We start from the raw sequence: 21164 nt of genomic DNA, 5'->3' as shown, positions 1-21164 counted from the left end.
CAGCCCTATCTCCTTTCCAAATATCCTTGCTGTTCTAGGTAACTGACAGGTGTTGAAATATTCAGGGGACCATACATGCCCTAGATTTCACTGGACACTTGCAATTGCATATATTCTACACTGTTGTCATATGCCATGTAAATGTCCTAGAAATTCCAATATTCTGACATTTGAGTTTAAAGAAAATAAAAGAAGAATTGTATGCCTGGGAGTCAAGGTAAATAGGGCACATGATAGCTGGTGTCAAGGCCGGGTAACAGAAGGAGACAGAAAGATCTGATTGCTAGAATAACCAGGCAGCTCAAATGAGGGTAACAGAATCCCTTGGTGCAGAACATCAGCTGATGCTGAAAGAATGCTCCCTCCATGAGTGTTTAAATCAGACTCAAAGCCACATTGCCGTTTTCCAGAGTACTAGTACTCCAGCCTCCATTAGGCAGGCTTTCACCCTGGAGATCTAACATGGTATGACAAGCCCTATAAAGCCAAACAATGGAGTAATCCTTTAGTGAAAGGGATGGGAGATAACTCTGTTAGAAAAAAATATTTTAATTCAGCATTTTTTAAGTCCTCAAACTGCTTTACAAAATCAAGTCTGTTTATTCCTCACTAGGAATGGCAAACCTAGCAAGAGAAACAAGTTCTCTAGGTTCCTCAATCCATATGGACTCTTAGGCTCTACACAAACAAATCCTAACCCAAGAGATCCAAATGAGGTATACTCTTTATTTAGTACAATTAATCCATTACTCTGAATAATTGGAAATATGTTTAAGTGCTTTTCACAGTGTGAAAGAGACTGAGCGGAAATCCATGGGGAGAAGAAAGGTTTAATTCTTGTTTTACTATGATCATTGCTAACCTTATAATTCCATGTAATAACCCTAAAGGCACATTCTCATTGCCCAGGTTGGGGCTCCTTGTTCTGCAGAGTAATAATATGGTTAGGCCAAGTAACTCCCTAGTAGTAGGGTTGCCAGATAAAATAAAGGATGCTGAGTTAAATTTGAATTTCAGATAAACGACTAATAGTTTTTTACTATGAGTATGTCTCAAATATTCATGGGTCATGCTTATCCTAGAAATATGCAACATGAGGCTAGCTCATTAGCTTACCTGGTTAGAGCATGGTGCTGATAACACCAAGGTCAAGGATTCGGATCCCCATACATGTCAGCTGCCAAAAAAACAGAAACAAAAACAAAACAAAACAAAACAAATATGTGATAGTTAGGAGCATACGTATGTTAAAAACTATCATTGTTTATCTGAAATTCAAATTTAACTGAGCATCATATATTTGTATTTGCCAAAATGGCAACCCTACCAGCACTCTGCTTTCAGATTTTGAAGATGGCAGCCCATGGCTTTGAATTGTTTGATTTTATAAAAGAGAATTTTAAAATAGCTTTGTGCGTTTGCAAAAATCTTTTCCTTGGGAGCAGATTGGCATTCTGTCATGTTTAATTTTTTAGACTATGAAACCACTTTAAAAAGTTCTCTAGGGCTGGCCAGTTAGCTCACTTGATAAGAGCGTGGTGTTGGTAACACCAAGGTCAAGGGTTCATATCCCCAGAAGTTCTCTGACTTTCTTCTGATTTTCTTATACCCCAGTGTATTCACCTTAGTGGAAAACAGCATAGGTTATTATCAGCTGGCTCCATAAAAATCAACTTGTCTCTTCAAATATTTCAAACACTTTAAATATTATTTCTGAGATTAAATACTCATGTTCAGAATAGGGTGGTGATTGTGCCATATTTTATAAGAGAAATTACTTTGAGAGTGATGTTGGCAAAATTATGTCAGGTAGGAGCCAAAGGCCAATATACCACACTGAGAAACCAACAATGTTTTTTTTATTTCTTTCTCTTACCACTGTTACTATCTTAATACACTTTTAGCATTTCCACTCACCTGAAAATGATGCAGGTAGATATTACAGACCTGATTCTGCCACTCCTGTAAATATCAAAGCTTAAACATTTTAATGAGGGAGGGAAAAAAAACACTGTAAAAAATAAATATTCATAGGATTTTAATCAAGAAGTATCCCAACAGAATCTCAAATTTTACCATCACCCAGAAGAAGGAAATCTTTCCAATAGTCATTAATAATTTGGTTCTGGGCCTGCCCCGTGGCACACTCGGGAGAGTACGGTGCTGGTAGCACCAAGGCAATGGGTTCGGATCCTATATAGGGAGCATGGTGCAGACGGCACTGTGCCCAGGATTGCGATCCCCTTATCAGTCACACACACACAAAACAAAATTGGTTCTTTAGGAAAATCATTTTCTCTTGTTGATTAAAATCCATTTTTCTTTTTTTGGGGCGGGGGTGGCAGGCAGGTACAGGATCCAAACCCTTGACCTTAGTGTTATAAGACCACACTCTAACCATCTGAGCTAACTGGCCAGCCTGCATATGTTTTTATTTATTTATTTATTTTGATTTGGCATTGTCAGCACCATGCTCACCCAGTGAGCTAACCGGCCATCCCTATACAGGATCCGAACCTGTGGCCTTGGTGTTATCAGCACCACACTCTCCCGACTGAGCCACGGGCCGGGCCTGTATATGCTTTTATTGAAGAATAATTTATGTACAAGTAAATGGACAAATCTTAAGTGTTCAGGTCAATGACTATTGACAATTGTAACCACTGTGTAACTACCACTGAAAACAAGGTGTAGAATCTTTTCAACACCTCAGAAAGCTTCCTCATGGCCCTTTTCAGTCAATCCCTAACCCATCCCAACTTCACCCAACCAAGTACTTTCTCATTTTCGTCCCCATAGATTTGTTTTGCCTGTTCTTGTACTTCATATCAATGGAATCATTTAGTATTTGGAGGGGAGGGGTGTGTGTGTGTCTGTGAGGCTTCTTTTAAACAACATAATGTTTTTGATCTTTATCCATGTTGTGTCTATTGGTAGTTCATTCCTCTATACTGCTAAATATTATTGTATGACTAAACCACAATTATTTATCCATTATTTTATTGATAGACACTTGGGTTATTTCCAGTTTAGGGCTATTATAACTAAGGCTACCTATGAGTTTTCCTGTATAAGTCTTTTTATGGATCCTGTATGTGTCTTCATTTCTCTTGGATACACACTTAGGAATGGAATTGCTGGGTCATAGATTAAATGTATATTTAACTTTATAAGAAACTGCCAAATAATTATCCAAGGTAGTTGTACCATTTTACCTCCCACCAGCAATGTCTGAGATTTCTAGTTTCTCCATATCTTCACTAATATTTGGTGATAGTTTTTTTTAGCCCTTCTAATAGATGTGAAATGGCATCTCATTATGGTTTTAATTTGCATTTCCCTGATGATTAATCATGTTGAGTATTGTCACAGGTTGGGTTCCCACGGGAGCAGATTCTGAGAGGGAGATTAATGGGCGGGAGGTTTTTTAGGGAGTGGAGGGCTCAACACCTGTGGAAGGGAAGACACAGAAGTGCAATTGGGCAGAGGAAGAAGTTGAGCTGTGATGCTGTCACAGAGGCCCCAGCTAACCCTACAGAGAGCACTGAAACTAGGATGACCTTTCAAAGATCTTCTGGGTTTGTGCAAGGAGCTGGGCTTTTATTCACCCATGTTGATTAGTCACTGGATGTACGCCAGGGTGAGAAGAGGGAGTGACCTTAGGCAAGTCAGGACTCTTCAGCTGAGCCAGTCACTGAAGTGGACAGACAACAGCTGAGAAATGAAGTTCTTTATTCTGAGAGGAGAATATGGGTGGTACACCATGGCAATCACCACAAGTACCTTTTCATGGCTTATTGGCCATTTATGTATCTTTTTTTGTGAAGTGTCTAAGTCTTTTGCCCATTTTTTAATTGGGTGGTTCATCTTTTTGTTGCTGATTTATAAGCATTTCTTATATTACCTGGATATGAATCCTTTGTCAGGTATATATACTATGAATATTTTTTCCCACTCTGTCATTTATCTATTCGTTTTCTTAGCGGTGTCTTTTGCTGAACAGGAAAAAAAATTTTTTGAATAGAAATTTTAAATTTTGTTTTTGTTTTTGTTTTTTGTTTTTGGTGGCTGGGCAGTATAGGGATTGAACCCTGGACCATGGTGTTATCAGCACTACACTCTAGCCAACTGAGCTAACCAGTCAGCCGAAATTTTTTATTTTAATGAAGTCCAATTTTTACTTTTTTTTTTCTGGTTGCTGACCAGCAACAGGGATTGAATTGGACTTTCAGTTATTCCATTTTTTCTTTTATGCTTTTTGTGTCCTGCCAGGAAGTCTTTGCCTCCCCCAACGTCGAAAAGATATTCATCTGTATTTTTTCTAGAAGCTGTGTGGTTGTTGTCCTACTCACTGTTAAAAATAAAGTTTATTGAAAGTCAATTGTTGTACAATATGTGCATGTATTGAAACAACACATTGTACCCCAGAAATATATACAATTACATTTTATTTTTATTTTTTATTTTTTGGTAGCTGGCTGGTACAGGGATTGAACTATGGACCTTGGTGTTACCAACACAACACTCTAACCCAATTCAATTTTAAAATAAAAACATAGAGTTTATTGTGAGGGGGTTTCTTTTTGTTTTTTGGCACCGGGCTAGTATGATCTGAATCCTTGACCTTGGTGTTATAACACCATGTGCTAACCAACTGGGCTAACCAGCCAGCCCAGGTTTCTGATTATAAACGTATTATGTAATCAGCATAGAGAATTCAGGAAATTTACTTTCATTTTTATTTCTGCTTTTGTTTTTTTTGGCACCTAGCTTATGAGAATTCAGAAAATTTAGGTGAAAATTAATAAAACCAAAATAATCAGTAATTATGAAAATATCATAGTCAACATTTTGGTATACTGCCTTCCTGTCTTTTTTTTTCTGTGCTCATATACATAACACACACACACACACACACACCATGTTGAGATCATAACCTATTTCACTTAATATATTATTAAAATATTCATGATATTAAATATTTTAGTATGATTTAACACCTATAGATGTGTGATTAACTTATTTAAATAATTTTCTATTCTTGGCTATTTAGAATGTTTCTTTTGTTTTTTGGGGTTTTTTTGGCTGTTTCAAATATGACTCATACGCAACTAAGCTGATGAGTAGCCCAGGCTAAGATTTTAAAGAAACATTATTCCAGCATTTAACAAGCAAAAAGAAAAATGCAAAGAAAAAGAGGAGAAAGATGAAAAGTGAGAAGACAATGAAGAGAAGAGGGAGAGAAAAAGCAAAGCAAAGAAAAAAAAGTAAATCTTCACTTTCTCAAGATAAAAACCAAGGGGAAATTACATTCATAAAGCATAACTAAAGTTCTCAAAATATCATCTTTTCTCCCTTTTTCTCTTAATACCTCACATGTAGGATAATTGTTTGAAGCCTCTCGGCCAACTAGCCCCTTTTCTCCTGCTTCTTCTCTTCCCCATCATCTCTTCCTCCTCCCACCCCAAACATTCTGATAAAATTCCTCTCACTTTCCTGTAAATATCTGACTTTTTCAATGTAAATTAAATTAAAGCTGCATTTCATTTTCTCCAGGACCCAGTCCCCTCATCTTACTGATCTAGCAGCAAAACATTCTTCTTGCCTTGTGGGAGAGTGGAAGGTTGTGAAAACTCATCCCTACTACATTTTTTCCCAATCATATGAAGAACAAAATTATAGATAGATCTTTTCCCCTACACATATGATTGTTTCCTTAGGCTAAATATCTAGAAGTAAAACTCTGGATCAAAGAGTGTGAACATTTTTAAGGCTCAATACAAATTGCTAAACTTACCTCCAATGTACCAAGTTATATTCCTTTCAGCAATATATGACAATATCTGCTTCCACAACCTCCAGCATTGAGTAATAGCTTTGTTTTCTTTTAATCTTTGCCAATTTGGTAGGTGAAAATGGCATCTCGTTGCTGTTTATTTTGCATTTCTTTGATTCCTGGAATCATATTGGCCAATTTGGGGGGTGGGTGGGAATGGGGTGGTGTGGGTGGCTGGCTTGTACAGGGATCCAAATCCCCTTGGTGTTATCATGCTCTCCCAAGTGAGCTAACTAGCCAACCCATTGGCCATTTTAATTTTTTTTTATTTGTTTTGGCGGCTGGCCAGTACAGGGATCTGAACCCTTGACCTTGATGTTGCAATGCTGTGCTCTAACCAACTGAGCTAACCAGCCAGCCCCATTGGCCAATTTTTGTATCTGCCATTTTTATTGCTTTGGTGAATTGCCTTTATATTACGTACCCTTAAAGTGCTAAGTACTTTATACTATGTATCCTTTCACTTATTCCCCCAAGTACCACATAAAGTGGATCTTATTCCCATTTTGGAAAACTGAGATTAATTAACTTGTCTAGGATCTCAGTAGCTAGTAAGTAGCAGAACCAGTGCCAGAACCCAAGTCACCCTGACTCAGAATGGGCAGTCTTTTGGGCTGGACCATGGTTCACTTGGGAGAGTGTGGTGCTGATAACACCAAGGCCACAGGTTCGGATCCCTGTATAGGGATGGCCGGTTAGCTCACTTTGAAGAGTGTGGTGCTGACAACACCAAGTCAAGGGTTAAGATCCCATTACCAGTCATCTTTAAAAATAAAAATAAAAAAGAATGGGCAGTCTTTGCTCCTCAACATTTGGTGTTCCCATGATCTCTTTTTTTTTTTTTTTTTCTAAAAAGATGACCGGTAAGGGGATCTTAACCCTTGACTTGGTGTTGTCAGCACCACGCTCAGCCAGTGAGCAACCGGCCATCCCTATATGGGATCTGAACCCGTGGCCTTGGTGTTATCAGCACCACACTCTCCCGAGTGAGCCACGGGCCGGCCCCCCATGATCTCTGTTCACCCCAGGGCTGATGTAATTTAACCTAAAGAATGGCTGGAAGAAGACAAGGATGAACAGAGAGTGAGTTCCCATCTCACTCTTCTCTGACAGATGGTGCATAATTTAGCCTATTCAATGACAGACGGGTTTCCATCACCTGTTTTGTTTAAATTTTAAGAACTAGTAAAAGACATTATTTTCCCTTGATGGTCATCAGAGGGAAAATTTCCAACAGTGCCACCCAAATCCTTTCTCTCTCTCTATAACCTCTCAGTGCCTTAGTTTCTTCATCTGTAAAACTAGGTGTTGGACTAGATAATCTGAACTTCTTTCTAGCCCTTAAATTATATTATTCTACTAATTTTCTTCAGAAAAAGTGATTATTCTCACATCCCTCAGCTTTGGCTAATGAGGGATGCATTCAACAATTTGGGAAGTTTAGAAAATTCCTTCTAAGCCTGCTTTTTTTCTCCGATCTACCTTTCTTTCTTTCTTTTTCTTTTTCTTTTTTTTTTTTTGGCAGCTGCCTTGTGTGGAGATCCAAACCCTTGGCTTTGGTGTCATCGGCACCATACTCTCCCAAGTGAGCCACCAGCCAGCCCCTGACCTGCCCTTCTACGCTTCTTATTGTCCTTTCCCCTTGATGCATTCCATTATTTTCCTGCGGATCTCTCTCTCTCTCTGCCCCCGTGTGTGTGTGTGTTCCCTATATTTGGACGTTGCCCCCCTCCTTTTGTTTCGATGTTCACATTCTGTGCGCTTCTTTTTCCCTTTATCATTCTCTCGGTTCTTCACTATTCTGTTTGCATTTGTTCTCTATGTTCATCTCTATAGGAACCACAAGACCCAGAAACAGATAATAGTTTATTTTTAACAGATTGAACCCCCTCAATTATTTCTTCTGGGATATGTAGGTCTATTCGGTGAAAATCAAAGATAAACTATCTATTTATTTATTTATTTATTCATTTATTAAACTGAACACCATGAGATCAGAAAAGATAATCTATCTGAGACAGCTCATTTGCAGGAATAGATAGAATTCTTCATTAGCATTGCATGCTTTGCAGGTTGGTATAGTATATTGAACTGAGCATTCCTGATGAGGGACAATATATTGACCGTATTGTATAATATTATTAAACATATCATGTATTGTAATATCTACAAGCTTTTTATTACGAATATTCACTTAAGTTTCCAGATTTTATGGCCACTTATAGTTCATCGACATACTTTTTCCCTTGCCTTTTCTTTTTCTTTATATTATCCATATTTCTTCATTAGTATGCTCTTCATTGGAACTGGCCTATGTTTTAATGACTTAGCTGTGAACACAGAATCAAATGCTTAAGTGGAGTTTATTGAGAACCAGAAGTTGTAGAACACTTACGATCTATTTGGCCCTTCTACGTTTGTGTCAACAGCCAGAATTTCTGTCCCAATTAAGAGGAGGAAGTTACTCAAGAGAGGCCCTTAGCAACACCCAGCATCCGTTTAAAATGGCGTATCAGCCATGGCCTTTTTACTTTTCTGAAACAGTCTGAGAAATTATAAAAAAAAGTAAAATAAATCTCTATAGAGTACTATTTCCTAAGGACTTTAAATATTTATTTATTATTTCCTTCTTTCCTTTTTCACAATATCATTGAGAGACAAGAATTTATTATTCCCACAGCACAAATGAGAAACTGGACATACAGGTAGGTTCAAGTAAGTTGGAGCAGATCTAAAACCAGAAACTAGATCTCTTTTCCAGGGCTTTTTATCCTGCAAGAAGCTATCTGGTTAATGTAGAGGATGTGGTTTGCTTATTCATTGCTCTTGGAAAATGAACCTCTCTCTTACTTCCTCCCTACCTCAAACACACACACGCACACACACCAGAAAATAATAATACTCTCATTTTATTAAATAAGCAAGAAGAAAAGAAAAAAAATGAATCCATAGCAGCCTGCCATCTGGAATGGCCCAGGTGGTCACCAGCCACCTATAGGCAGGGAAATGGCTGTGGTCACTACACTAGTGATTTCAGTGATTTTTCCCATCACCAGCTGTCATCACAATTTCCAGAAGAGCTGCCAAGGAAAAGGAGGAATTAACATTTCACCCAACCCCTCCCCCCATTATGGATCTTGAAACTTTTCCTGACTGCACTTTGCCCTCATACCTTCCTTCCCCACACCATTCCAGATAAACAGGCAAGGTATTTGATTCACTCACAGTTGAAGAACTCAGTACTCTTAAAGGTGCCTCCCTTCTGCTGACAATCCTTAAGGAGGTATTATTTCTTTCCCTAATCTGGATTGTTTCTTTAAAAATCAAAACCCCAGGAATAAGCACCTTTTCCCTAATTTCCCTTTTCCCTTCTTGTCTTGCAGGCTCTCACTCCCAATAATACACTCAGGTCTCAGGCTAAGCAGACACTTATCACACTTAGGTAACTGGCAATTGAAATGCTTATTTTCATTTCTAGAGCATGTGACATGTTTATATTGTACCCCAACCCAACACAGTGTCTGGCCCATGGTTGGGACTCAATAAACGTCTGTTAAATTGAACTTTCCTAAATTAGCCTCAGGCACCTCCTGAATTTCACAGCATGCTGAGTTCCAGGGAAAACTAGACTGACTAAACCAACTGCTCCCTTCCTGTCTGGAAGGACTCACCCAGAGATCCGAACAGGGAGGCTATACCTCTGCAGAGGGAGAGGGCTTAACTGATGTCTTCCCTCTGCCCATGATCCCTCTTCATAATTTTTCCTTTGCCACAGGATAAGGCAGTCCTGGAACTGTCTTTTCTAGGCTGATAGAACAAGATGTGGGGCTAGGTCCTCAGGATCAAGGTAAGACCAGAGCACGAATCATATCCTAAGGATCACTAAGAAAGTTACAATTTGACAGGAATCTATTCATTGGCGGGAGAGGTCATGAATAGTATAAGGGATGAGGGTTCCTGTGTCAGACTGCCTGGCTTCTAATCCTGATGCTTTCCTCTCACTAAAGTATGTTTCTGGGAAAGTTGCCTTGTCTTTCTGTGCCTCATTTTGTCATTTATAAAATGAGGGTAGTAATAATGGTCACTATCTCATAAATAGTTGTGAGAATAAAAAATTCATGTAAAAGCATTTGGTCATACTAAGAATTCAATACATGTTTGCTAGGATTTGATGTTAAAAATAATTTTTTTTTTATAGTAGACTAATGCTACTAATCCAAGAGAGGTGTCTGTCTATGGTGGTTAAGAGTGTGGTTTCTAGAGACCTGCTGTCTATATTCAAATAGTATCTGCAACTTTTTAACCATATTACCTTATACAAGTTACCTAATTTCTCTATAGCACAATTTCTTCACTCATGAAGTAGGGTAATAATAGTACCTGCGTCATAAGATTGTTAAAAGGATTAAGTGGGTAAATACATGTTTGTGCTCAACATTGTTATTACTAAGGAGGATGACTTTTTTTTTTTCCTGCTAGCCAGTATACAGATCTGAACCCTTGACCTTGGTGTCAGCAGTACCACTGCTCTAACCAATTTAGCTAACTGATCAGCCAGAAGGATGGCTTTTGAATGGTAATATAAGTTCATTCTGGTGAGGTTTGTATTACAAATGCAGGGCTGAGGCAGAGTTAAGTACAAGCGTTTTGTATAAATAAGTGAGAAGAATTTGGAGTTCAGGGTAGGGAAAAACAAAAGGAGAGGGTGAGGAGTAGAAATGAGAAGAGAAGAAAACAAATTAGAACCAATATCAAATTTTCAGTAGTAGAATAGAATATCAAGATCTCTCTCTCTCTCTCTCTTTTTTTTTTTTTTTTTTTTTTTTTTTTTTTGTGGCTGGCAGGTAAGGGAATCTGAACCCTTGACCTCAAGATATCTGCTTTTTTTTTTTTTCAAGATATCTTTAGAGAACAGGTATATTTAATTTGAAGTTGCTTATGTTGCTGAGATCTAAACCACTACTTAAGTAAAATGGTTCAACTATTTGGAGAGCAATTTTGCAAAAACTATTAAAATAAAAATGTATATATCTTTTGACTCTTCAATTCTATTTCCAGGAATTTATCCTGCATTGGTACTTGCAGACAGACTCATGACCTCTTTATTCGTAATACCAAAAGTTTGAAAACCACTTAAGTATCTACCAGCATAACATAATCTATGTAATGAAATACTAGGTAGCCATTAAAAAGATTGAGGCAGAGTTATATGTATTATTTATGAAATAATAGCCAACCTCAAAAGGGGAGTTTTGTCTTAGGCAGAGGGAGAGCACCAAGAGGCAATGGGAAGAGTCAAGTGAAAGTCTAAGCTGAGGGCTGGCTGGTTAACTCAGTTGGTTAGAACGCAGCGTTATAACACTAGGTCATGGTTTGGATCCCGGTTCCAGCCAGCCACCAAAAATAGTCTATGCTGGAGTCTAGACACCTAGAGGAACATAGGGACATTGTGTTTGCAGTGGTTGGTAGGGGTTATGAGGGCTGGGAATTACAAAGTCTTCCTCAGAATTGCATCAAGGGAGGAGCAGCATGACAGCAGGTGGGGAATTAGTGGGGGGGAAGGTCCTACATGATTTATTTAAATACAGCTTCTGTTTGTGGCTCACCTTCAGAAATTTGTAGTTGTGTGGTGCCTGCAGGGAGGGGGTCCGGTTTGCTTAATGGACCAGGGGCAGATTAAAGAAAGTTTATAATGGGGCAGAAAGTTGGGGCTAAGAAAATGAGCCTGGAAGTTGTGGCTGGATAAGCCAATTATGTTTTCAACTGAACTCAAAGGATATTAAGAGATTGATATCAACAAAGAGAAAGACCTCACTGTCCTATTAAACATCTTTTTTTTTTTTTTTTGACCGGTAAGGGGATCGCAACCCTTGGCACAGTGTGGTCCGCACCATGCTCAGCCAGTGAGCGCACCAGCCATCCCTATATTGGATCTGAACGTGTGGCCTCGGCGCTACCAGTGCTGCACTCTCCCGAGTGAGCCACGGGGCTGGCCCTTAAACATCTTTAAAAATCAACAACTTAGAGAATGATATAGCTGGGAAAGACGATGGGATGGATGATAGAAGCCAGATTTCAAATCATCTTCTTAAAAATGTTATTTTCAATTGATAATTAATAATTGCACATATTTATGGTGTACAATGTGATGTTTTGATATATGTTTACAATGTGGTCAAATCATCTTGATAGATTGGAACAAAGTGCCAAAATCAACAAGATGAAATTTAACACACTAAAAAAGACCTACATTGAGGGTTAAAAAAAAAAAAAATCAATTGTGCAGAAAGAAGTAGTACTGGCTTGACAGCATTTTATGTGAGAAGGTCTCACCAAACCCAATGCAGTCACAGTTTTATGAAAAGACACAATGTCAGATCCAGGGAGATAATAGTCTCACCTGCATGTTGAACTGGCTGTCCCATATTAAGAAAGATATTGAGGAACCGGCCAGCCACCAAAAATAAGAAAAAAAAAGAAAGAAAGATATTGAGGATCTAGCATATGCCTACTGAGAGATCATGTTGGAAAAGGATCTATTAACTTTACCAGGTGAGATAGAATTTGATGGAGTTTAGAGATATTAAATATGGGGAAAAGAAGACTAAGGTAATAAATAATAGCTGTCGTCAAGTAGCCAATTGTCAAGTATAAGGCTGACAATATGAAATTGCCAATATTTGACTGTTTTGATCTATAAAAATGGCAATTTTGTTTGGTTCAACCCAATAGAAGAGGATGTAGACTCATTTTGTAATGTTGCAGAGGGCAAACGCAAATCATTGAGTGAAAGAAGGAAGCAAATATTATGTCAATATAGGAAGAACTTTGTCACAATCAGATCCTCGAGCAGAATAAGCTGCCTTACAAAGACTTGTGTTCCCCGTCACTGAGAGAGTCCAGGCAGAGCTGGTGACAGTCCATTGGGGATATTTAGAATTTTCCACATTCAGTGGGAGACTCTCCACGATCCAGCCTGCATCTGCAATTTGTCCAGCTGGACCCCACAGTACAGGGACAATACAACAGACCACTTAGAGCAACCTGGCCATCTTGTGTTGTCTTACACCACTGTGTTTTTGTGCACCTCAATCCCCTTGCCTGGAATTTCACATCTCCCTATTAAGTACCCTGTAAATTCCTACTCATCCCTCCAGAATCAACTGAAGCATGGCCCCACCTGAATTCCCGAAATGTCTGTCATGCTCTCTTGTGCACCACTTTGTACCTTGTGCTTACTTCTATAGTGGCTCTCATAGTTCTTTTGCAGTTTTTAGTGTACTTGCCTTTTTCCTTCCAAAAGTGAGCTGCTTGTGGGCCAGAAACACGTCTCTTTCACCCTTATATTCCCAGTAATCAGAGCAATATTTGCCACATGGTAAATGCTCAATAAATATTCATTAAATGAATGAGGTTGGATACTTTGATTTTATGTATATGTAACATCAAAAAAGTTATATATATGAATTTTGAATCAAATAATTAATAAAAAGTAATGTCCTTACTATGTATGATTCACAGTGATATTTTCTACTCTATTTTATTCATTTTTTTTTAATGGAAGTTAAGGCTGGCCAGTTAGCTCAGTTGATTATAGCACAGCCTTATAACACCAAGGTCACAGGTTCAGCCACAAAAAAAAAAAAAAGGAAGTTATGACCCAGGTTCCAAAATTAACTTGGGTTCCCAGCCTCATTCTGAAAAACACTGAACTACATGGTCCAGAGCAGGATTCAAATGGAAGGTATGATTATGGAGACCTTTGAGAACCTGATGGAAGCTATGGGCTTTCCTGCCAGAAAGATGCATATATGCGTGAAAATTGACATTCAATTTCAAAGCCTCCCTGGACCCACTAAAGTCCTTCTGTGGGTCACAGGTAATGAGAAAGTTCCTTCTAATTCTGCAGTCCTTTTTTTTTTTTTGGCTGGCTGGTATGGGGATCCAAACCCTGGTGTTATTTGGCTGTGCTGTAACCAACTGAGTTAACTGGCCAACCCAATCCTATTTTTCTGAGTACTATTAAGAAGTGGCCTTAAGGGCCGAGCCCGTGGCGCACTTGGTAGAGTGCTGCGCTGGCAGCGCGGCGACGCTCCCGCCGTGGGTTCGGATCCTATATAGGACTGGCTGAGTGCCGGTCACGAAAAAAAAAAAAAAAACGACCAAAAAAAAAAAAAGAAGTGGCCTTAAGAACCCCTGGAAAATCAGGGGTTCGGATCCCTGTACTGGCCAGCTGCCAAAAAAGAGAAAAAAAAAAAAAAAGATTGGCAGGGAGGTAACTAAAGAACAAAGAATAGAAGAAAAATTCTGAGGCTGGACTGGCATGATAGATAAAAACACATGAAAGATACAGGAATAGAGAACAAAAGAAATTCTAGCTAAAGGTCAGGAGAAAGGGAGAGCTGTGACAATGCTGGGCCATGTTTGTAGGCCAGCTGAATCTGGTTTTCTTTTCAGACTATGGAGCTTAGGGTTCCAGCCCTGTAGCTTTCTTCTTTACTCTCCCTTCCTCCCCTTTAGGCAGCCCTTATGGAAACTCTGAAACTTTCTCTTTTCTTCCAGATGGGGAGCTCTGGCAGGAAGAATTTCTGGCCTGTGTGCAATGTCTCCATTCTCTCTGCCAACGGATAAAGCTAAAATCTGCTTTCTTGGAAATCGGTTAATGTCTTTAGGAAGGATGAACCCAGTTAGGGAAAGATTGGGACCTTTGAATAAAGGGAAGGTAACAAAATAATTTTCAGCATCCACAGGTACAATGATTCACAAAGATATTAGGATCTTGAAAACCAACACATGATTTAAAAATAGAAGCCTTGTACTAAATAAAAATTATCAGAGATCATTGTTTTAAAGTAAGTTCCTGCACTAGGCCCCAACAGACCAGACTAAAATATCAAAATAGAGTCACTCCTGCTAAGTTCTGCTCCACTTAGATTGTGGTCTTACCTTCCAAGAAATCAGAAGAAAGAGCTAATAGCCAATTTCCCAAACAGCCCATTTCCCAAACAGCCCAGTTAAAATCTTTAGTAGGTATGATAATAAAGTTCCTTCTTCCTTACACAAAAGAGATAGCCTGAAGTAAGTTGAGTGAACGGTCAGTTATTTTTCTGTTGTTCTGGTTTTTTGTCCCCACTTTACAAGGAAAGTAACTTCCAAATGACCAACCTGCTTTTTGTTTTTTGTTTCTTTCTTCAGCCTTTTTCTGTCTATAAAAACAACCCCTTCTGCTTGATTCATTGGAACACGTATTCTGTTTTATTTTATGGAATAACGTGTTGCCTGATTCTAGAATTGCAATAAAGCCAATTGAGATCTTTAACTAAATTTGTTGTAATTTTGTTCTTTGACACCTGTCTCTGAGATCTAACCTCAGGATCTCAGACTACTCCATGAGTCTTCTTTGAATCTTAGATAACTCTAAAGTGTTTTTGACAACCTGTCTGGGAGACAACAGCCATATGTCTCACATTTTCCACAGGAAAAACAGTGAAAGGGACACGTATGAAGCCCAGAAGCATAACACAATTGATTTCCTATTGAACCCTCAGGAATTTGGTGATTATAAGAATTTTTGTAAAGCTTAGAAAGTCCAGAACATTACTGCAGTCCATAAGAAACTAGGCGGAGGAAAGAATGGAATTTGGAATGGGGTTAGGCAACCTGAGTTATATCCCTAGATAGGCCCCTGACTCACTGTGTGATAATGCCCAGTCACTTCTTGACTCAGTGTTCCAGTCTCTGCCGCCCCCCCTCCCGCCCAAGTAGAATAAAATAATGATTTCATTCTTTTTTAGGAAAGTTAAGCATGATTGTTTCTATAAAGCAATCTAGAAAATAGCCAATCTCTTAGTGTAGCAATGTAAGATAATTTTGTTCATTTTATAACCAGTGTAACCTCCTGGGTGGCACATAAAACCATGAGGACTGTAAACTTCTTGTTCGTTGTTGGGATCCTCAGATGGGGATGAAATAAATAGGTGCTCCGCTTTCCTCTTCTCTTGTGTCTTCTGTCTGGGATGACACTGTTGTATCGCTAACAGAGGGCCTTGGAGAAGATATTTGGGAGATAACTGGGTAACACCCAACTAGGTCAGGGAATGAGTCAGGGCTTAAGGACTCGATACCAACCTCTCCCACTGCCAGGAAATTTCTGGGGTGAGACAGATGAGAGAGGAGCCGAGGGGCGGGCCTCACAGCTGCCTGCCTTGGGGCCTCTGGCTTGTGGTTTCACCCTGGTTTGCCCTGCAGCTGTAACGTGTCTGCTGACACGCAGGCCCTGGACGAGCTGTCCCTCCGCCTTTCCCAAACTTCTGCTCAGTCTCAGAAACAGATGGTGCATTCCACCCCAGAAGTGAATGTAGGAGAAATGAGAGGAAGAGTGAACAGAGCTAGGTGGAGATGTGGCACTATCAGAAACAGAGGAGACTTTTGTCTAGTAGGTGAGTGGGAAGTAGAAAGTAAACTCACCTGCATGGAAACCAGGATAAGCAAAGGGCAGAAGAGTGACATGGCTAAGCTGAGGCAGGGACTGAACACAACTAAGGGATAGGGCTGAGGAGTACCCACCAGCTCTCGACTGGACAAGTGCAAGACTCTAGAGCAAGATGGCCAATAGTCACATTTCTTGTTTGGAGGTACTATGCTTCTGCAAATTCATTTCTCTTTCCTCAACACCTCAATTCCCAGTTTTTGGCAGGTCTTAGAACTCTCCTCCATCACAAAAACAGTTTTAGGGACCTACAGTCTACCAGTCACGTTTTCATATGATTTTACTTAGTGTTCACAACTTAGCTCTATGAGGTAAGTCTTATTAACCCCATCTCACAGATGGGTACAGTGAGTCACAGAGGATTTAAGTAATTTGTTCACTGAGTTTAGAAATAGTAGAGCAAGATCTATACCAGTTGCCAGAGCCCCCATGGATTCCATTATACCAAGCTGCCTATGATTTGAAGTCAAATCAAATCAAAATGATGCCAAAACAATAGACACTTCTTAAGCCTTCCAAAGAGCAGTAAGGAGCAGACCAGGTAATGAGCAATGAAAGGAGATTTCTGAATCTCTCAACGTAAGTACAGTATTTAAAAATCCTGGAATTGTTGGATTTGTGCAGGCCTCCCTACAATGAGATCCCAGTGCAGCCTTGGTACCCTCTAGTGGAAGTTTCCTGCATTCGCAGTTTGCCTGGCTTCAGCCCCACAGAGCTCACCCATCCACTGGAGAGCATCCTAAAGAAATGGTCAGCTGGAAGATATGTGTTTGTATGTCAGGGTCCATAACCAACTGAGCTAAAAAGCCAGCCCGTTTCTTGTTTTTTGTTTTTTTTAAATTGGGAGGCCGGTTGGTTAGCTCAACTGGTTAGAGCATAGTGTTATGACACCAAGGTCAAGGGTTTGGATCCCTATAGATGCCCCCCCAAATAAATAAATAAATGGTGAAAATTAATGATCAGAGATCAAAGTGACTTGCCCAAGGCAAATCAATGTTAGCAGTGATGGGACTAGAACCCATGTTGCCTGCCTCCCAATCCAGACCTCTTTCCACTATATCACACTTCCTTATTTGTTGGTTGACTGATTATTGATTTTAGCCATAAGTTGGTGTGCATATAAGAACATGAGGGTGCTCACTTCAGCAGCACATACACTAAAATTGGAATGATAAACAGAAGATTAGCATGGCTCCTGTGCAAGGATGACATGCAAATTTGTGAAGTGGTCTGTATTAAAAACAAACAAACCCCATGAGGGTTGTAGGTATAACCAGGGAATTGTTTTTGGCTTCATCTGCACGCAATCCACACTCATTCTTTCCTTTCTTTTTGTTTCTGTTTTTTGGCGGCTGGCTGGTACGGGGAACCGAACCCTTGACCTTGGTGTTATCAGCTCCATGCTCTAACCAACTGAGCTAACCGGCCAGCCCTTATTCTTTCATTTAACACATTTATTGAGTGCCTATTATTACTACACTACTCTAGGCATTGCTTTTCAAGTTTGTGAACCATTTTACAGGGTACCCCAGCATATGAAAAGGGGCTCCCAAGCTGGAACCTCATGCCTACAGCTCTCCAGGGCAGTCCTGGAGGTTCTTCCCCAAGTTCCCAGTGCCAAGGTGTTAGATTTATTTCTATCTCCCTCCCCCTGCAGAGGTAATCCCTGGGAATGGAAGTGGGTTAGAAACAGATTACTCTGATCCAAAGGCTTTGCTCTCTCCTCCCTAAACATGGTGTGTGGGAGGGAGGGGGGAGCCACAAATAGCCTGAAATTCACTTTTAGGATTATTGCTTCACTTAGCCAGCTGGGGCGAAAGTGGAGCAAGAAGAGGCAAAGGATTAATTCTAGACTTAGCTTGAGCAGCGGGATGCATGGGCTTCTTTTCCAGTGAAGCCATGATAAGCAGTATCTCTTCCTAAACATACTTTTAGAATAAGGAATCTAGGGCAGGCAGAAAGGTAAAGGGAAAGGCTTTGTCCCCAGTAGCAGGGGTGAGTAGAAGGATGGATGAGTAAGAAGAGCAGCTAAGAGAAGAGAGTCATGCAGCACAGGAATAAGGAATCACATTGGGGCTTGGACACTACCTGTACTTTGGTGGTCTTAGCTTCAACAGGGGTGAGAACTGCTCTCTAGAGGAAGAGAGCTAACATACAAGGCTTCCTGAGGATTTCCAGTTCATATCCCGATTTGGAGCTCTCTTGCTTTTGGGACACTACAGTGGGGTGGATTCTGGGGGCAAGGGTATTATTTGTGTCCAGCACAAAGAACACTTAAACTTACCAGGATTCTGTTAGGTTCAGCATATGCCTTCCAGAGCTATCATTGGGCATGGAAGCAGTGGCCATATGAACCATAGTGGGATCATATAGTAACTCATTTAATGAGTTAATAACAATTAATTACCCCGTTCCTATAAGGTGAGAAAAAGATCCAGAACTAAGATGTAAACTCAAGCACTATAGCATGCTTTTTTTTTTTGATGCCTGGACTTTGTTGTTATCATCACCATGCTCTAACCAACTGAGCTTACCCCACCACCAGCATCTACAGCATTCTTTTTTGTGTGTGTGACCGGTAAGGGGATCGCAACCCTCAGCACGGTGTGGTCCACACCACGCTCAGCCAGTGAGCTCACCGGCCATCCCTATATAGGATCCGAACGCGCGGCCTCGGCACTACCAGCGCCGCACTGAGTGAGCCACAGGGCCGGCCCTCTTCTTTTTTTTTTTTTGGCAGGTGGGTGGATATGGGGATTGAACCCTTAACCTTGGTGTTATCAGCAGTGCGTTCTAACCACCCTATAGCATTCTTAACTACTATATGACACTCATAAATAGTCAACTCAGAGTGACAAAGAAGCCCTGCTAACATTGTTAGTAAAGGTCAGTTGACAATGTTTCTTAGAAAATCAGGATTCTTGTTCCTTCAGTGGTATCTCAGACAATGGAATCTCAGACAATTCACTTCTTTTGATCTTCATGCTTTCACTTTAGGGACGAGAAGTACAATATAAACACATGGGAAGACTATTACTTGCTTCATTCCAAGTATATCATTTAGAATTGGATTCTTCCAGTTCTCTGGAAGAATTTTCCTTGTTCAAATCAGCTGTGCTTCTCCTAGAATGTGGATTACTAGGCAGAATTTCAGAAGCTCCAATCTTTGATGTCATCTGCCACCAGGAGGGAAAAAAAATGCCCCCTTTGCTTGCAGGGAGTCCCTCTTTGGGCTCTGTTTAGAAGTTTCAATAGGACAACAAGGCATTCCAGGAACCCCTCTGTATTTGGAGAAACAGGAAATCAACTTTGCCTTCCACCTCATCCTATTTCATTTGCGATTCTCCTCATCTATTTATTGAATAAATAAATATTTGAGTGTCTACTATGTGCAAGACTGTTCTTTGCAAGGCCAAACCCCTAACCATCTATTTCTTCTTCTAATTGCAAGTGAGTTCCCTTCTCTTGCTCCCATCATCAGGGCAAGATGTTTCTTTTCTTTTCTCTTTTTTTAAAAAAGATGACCGGTAAGGGGATCTTAACCCTTGACTTGGTGTTGTCAGCACCAGGCTCTCCCAAGTGAACTAACTGGCCATCCCTATTTAGGGATCCGAACCCGTGGCCTTGGTGTTATCAGCACCACACTCTCCCAAGAGAGCCACGGGCCGGACCAGGGCAAGATCTTTCTATCTTGCTTCTTTTGAAATGTGAACTACTAGGGTTTTAGGATTAAAAAGTTTCCTTTTAGTGTTAATTCCCCAGCAGACAGCTCCCAATTTTCCACGGACTTAATGAGGTCGGAGGATAACATGAATTTTCCAAAACAGCAGCTAATCAAACAACAACAAAACCCACTTATAGTTCATCTCGGCTTGAATTAAATGATAGTGACCTCCTTGATTATTTAATCTGGGGTGACACATAACAAGCTTGCATTACCTGAGAAACTGGTCAGAGGGCACGCAGACATGATCTGGGATGTGTTGGCTTCTGTGTGAGGCCAACGTAAAACTTAACAGTGGAGCAGATAATCCCAGATAGACAATGTCCATGCTCTGTATACATTGTTCTGTATTAATCAATAACCACTTATCCACGAAGTGAGGTTTCCTCGCTTCAGTTGAGGATATCAGTAAAAAGAAACTTATGTTTTATTTCCTAGGGAATAAAGTGGATGGACAGGAGTATGTTAATTAATTAATTAGATCTCTTTCTTCCTTGGCGGTTGGCCGGTACCGGGATCCAAACCCTTGACTGCTTTCTAACCAGCTGAGCTAACCTGCCAGCCACCGATATTAAACCTTGACTCTTTTCCGAAATGACAAATCAGAAATATTTTCGTCGATACACATGTCTTTTGCTTTAGTAGCACAGTAGTCCATTCTCTTAATTTGCTCAGCTGGTTAGAGCACGGTATTTGAACACTAACGTCAAGGGTTCGGATCGCCAAACCGGCCAGCTGCCAAAACAAACAAAACCCCCCAAGTTCCCCTAATTTGACAGTGAGAAAGAATCTTCTTCACACGGTACAGGTAATGAAAAACTAAGGCTCAGATTTAAGGTTACCCAGCATAATGAGGTCTGATACAGACCCAGAAACTACTCATTTTCGCTCTTTCTGGGATCCAAGTATCTTCAACGTACTTGAAGAAGAACCCATTAAATAAAAACACTTGTATCAGAGCTTTATGACTTCAGAGGGAAACACCTTTCCATTTTTTTACCAAATGGAAATATGGTGCAGCAATGCGCTAAACGTGCAGGAACGCAGCAGCCCCACGCCGTCAGAAAGCCTCAGGCGCAGGCGCAGCTCGCGCCCAAACGCTCTCCGGCTGGCGC

The 21164-nt window shown here is 40.2% G+C and overlaps 1 non-coding gene across 1 annotated transcript; it reads left to right on the top strand.

Moving 5' to 3' along the window:
• Positions 1-17458: 17458 nt before the first annotated feature.
• Positions 17459-17565, top strand: LOC134389792 (U6 spliceosomal RNA). The gene has a single exon (XR_010024766.1). It is a non-coding gene; the product is annotated as a U6 spliceosomal RNA (small nuclear RNA).
• Positions 17566-21164: the final 3599 nt, after the last annotated feature.

The sequence above is a fragment of the Cynocephalus volans genome, chromosome 10, assembly GCF_027409185.1.
Source record: "Cynocephalus volans isolate mCynVol1 chromosome 10, mCynVol1.pri, whole genome shotgun sequence".
In the NCBI taxonomy this organism is placed as follows: domain Eukaryota; kingdom Metazoa; phylum Chordata; class Mammalia; order Dermoptera; family Cynocephalidae; genus Cynocephalus; species Cynocephalus volans.
This window is presented reverse-complemented; position numbering and strand designations above follow the sequence as displayed.